We start from the raw sequence: 2,873 nt of genomic DNA on the forward strand, positions 1-2,873 counted from the left end.
AGTTCAGCATCCTCCCTGTAGGCAGCAGCAGGCAGTCAACAGAACAGAGACATTTTGTCTTCTAGGTGGTGGTGGAGCACACAACGCAAACCCTCCCTGGACCCCAGGCTATAGCAGGGTATCTAGCTTATACTAGAATATACCCTCTACCGGTGGTGTTATTTCTGCCTTGTGTCTTCTTCCTGCTCTGAGGGAGGGGAGAAGAGAAGGGAGGTGGGCTGCCAGCTGGTCTGTGACAGTCAGACAGAGAGAGAGAGACAGAGGCGGAGGAGAGGAGACTGGAGGCTGTGGAAACAAGACGAGAGAGAAAGAGAGGAACTGGAGTTGGGTAGAAAGACGATTAACAGAGGAGGAGAGCAGAGCAAACGAGCTTCTTAAACCGGACGGGGCATTAAAGAGGTAGGATCCATTGTTCTGGTACTAATGCAGTATTCATGGGGCAGTGTTTGTTTGGTGTTGGGTCTCCCGGGGCTGGGAAGGGAAGGGAGGAATGATTGTGATGGGGTGCGGCTATTGAGGAGCTGTCAGCTCAGACCATGTAGGACAGATGGAAAACTAGGGGCTTAAATATAATAGATCATTTTCTCTATAACCTATTTATTATCATCTTGAGCTGGTTGACAATAAGAATTGACCTGTCATTCAGGAGGTAGGCTAGGCAACAAAATCAGTTGACAACCTCCTGAAGAATTATGCTTATTTATTAGGTTGCAAATTAATTGTGCCTGTGGCCCGGCCCGGCATTATACAATAGTCATGAATTATCCTGAAATGTCAATTTCAAATCAAATCCTATGTCTATGCTACAGGGATGTGTTGTAGCCTACACTAGTAGAAAATAAAGGTGCTATCTAGAACCTAAAATGGTTCTAGGCTGTCCCCATAGGAGAACCCTTTGAAGAACCCTTTACGGTTCCAGGAAGAACCCGTTGGTTTCCAGGTTGAACCCTTTCGGGTTCAATGTAGAACCCTCTGTGGAAAGGGTTCTACCTGGAACCCAAAAGGGTTCTACCTGGAATCAAAAGGATTCTACCTGGAACCCAAAAGGGTTCTACCTGGATCCAAAAAGGATTCTACCTGGAACAAAAAGGGTTCTCCTACGGGGACAACCGAAGCACCTTTTTGGAACTCTTTTTCCTGAGAGTGTATGACTATGCAGGGAGTAGATAGGCTAACATATGATAAACTCATATGATGCATAGCCTGTGCATCTGAGTCTTTTTTCACACAGCATCCTAACAGTAATAACAAAGGTAATTTAAATCAAAACCCTGTGTTAATAACCTCATTATTACAGTATTTCTATAAAATGGCAGTCAAATAGACTACCCACCTCATGTCAGGTTAAGCCTACACGCAGGCCTAGCAGATAATAGCCTTTAGTTAACCATATTTTTTAAATTTGACCTTTATTTAACTAGGCAAGTCCGTTAAGAACAAATTCTTATTTACAATGACTGCCTAGGAACTGCGGGTTAACTGCCTTGTTCAGGGGCAGAACCACAGATTTTTACCTTGTCAGCTCGGGGATTCGATCTAGCAACCTTTCGCTCCCACCGCTAGGCTACCTGACGCCCATGTAGCCTAGTGGTTATAAGCTATGTCATTGACATATGGCTACAGTGTAGGCTAACAATGATTATACCCGCCAATTTGATAACCACATTTGTCGGATCGGCACAATTAAGTCGTCAGAATTACCTTTGCAGAGACGTCTACGTCATTCCAACATGACCCTCCGTATTATTTATGTCTCGATTCGCTTTGAACCCACATGTTCTGGACTACTGTGAACTACATGTAAGTCTTCCTGGGACTACTGTAAACTACACGTAAGTCTTACTGGGACTACTGTAAACTACACATAAGTCTTACTGGGACTACTGTAAACTACACATAAGTCTTCCTGGGACTACTGTAAACTACACGTAAGTCTTACTGGGACTACTGTAAACTACACATAAGTCTTACTGGGACTACTGTAAACTACATGTACGTCTTACTGGGACTACTGTAAACTACACGTAAGTCTTACTGGGACTACTGTAAACTACACGTAAGTCTTACTGGGACTACTGTAAACTACACGTAAGTCTTACTGGGACTACTGTAAACTACACGTAAGTCTTACTAGGACTACTGTAAACTACACGTAAGTCTTACTGGGACTACTGTAAACTACACGTAAGTCTTACTGGGACTACTGTAAACTACACGTACGTCTTACATGGACTACTGTAGATTACACGTAAGTCTTACTGGGACTACTGTAGATTACACGTAAGTCTTACTGGGACTACTGTAAACTACACGTAAGTCTTACTGGGACTACTGTAAACTACATGTAAGTCTTACTGGGACTACTGTAGACTATATGGAAGTCTTACTAGGACTACTGTAGACTGACTATATGGAAGTCTTACTAGTGTTATTATGGTGATATTATGGTGATATTATGGTGATATTATGGTGTTATGGGGATATTATGGTGTTATGGTGAGATTATGGTGTTATGGTGTTATGATGGTGATGTTATGGTGATATTATGGTGTTATGGTGATATTATGTTGTTATGGTGATATTAAGGTGATATTATGGTGTTATGGTGATATTATGTTGTTATGGTGATATTAAGGTGATATTATGGTGTTATGGTGATATTATGTTGTTATGGTGATATTATGTTGTTATGGTGATATTATGGTGTTATGGTGATATTATGTTGTTATGGTGATATTATGGTGTTATGGTGATATTATGTTGTTATGGTGATATTATGGTGTTATGGTGATATTATGTTGTTATGGTGATATTATGTTGTTATGGTGATATTATGGTGTTATGGTGATATTATGTTGTTATGGTGATATTAT

The 2,873-nt window shown here is 41.1% G+C and overlaps 1 protein-coding gene across 27 annotated transcripts in view; it reads left to right on the top strand.

Annotated features, from left to right (window-relative positions):
- kif1aa (kinesin family member 1Aa) overlaps nucleotides 1-2,873 on the top strand; it is a 246,098-nt gene continuing 243,225 nt past the window's right edge. For 17 of the 27 annotated variants that reach the window (XR_011668385.1, XR_011668386.1, XM_071346549.1 and 14 more), the window contains exon 1: nucleotides 1-399. The gene's annotated coding sequence lies outside the window, so the exon portion shown is untranslated. The remainder of the gene's footprint in view (nucleotides 400-2,873) is intronic. The other 10 variants (XM_071346553.1, XM_071346575.1, XM_071346565.1 and 7 more) reach the window with 1 other exon arrangement.

This window comes from Salvelinus alpinus, chromosome 16, assembly GCF_045679555.1.
Source record: "Salvelinus alpinus chromosome 16, SLU_Salpinus.1, whole genome shotgun sequence".
Lineage (NCBI taxonomy): Eukaryota > Metazoa > Chordata > Actinopteri > Salmoniformes > Salmonidae > Salvelinus > Salvelinus alpinus.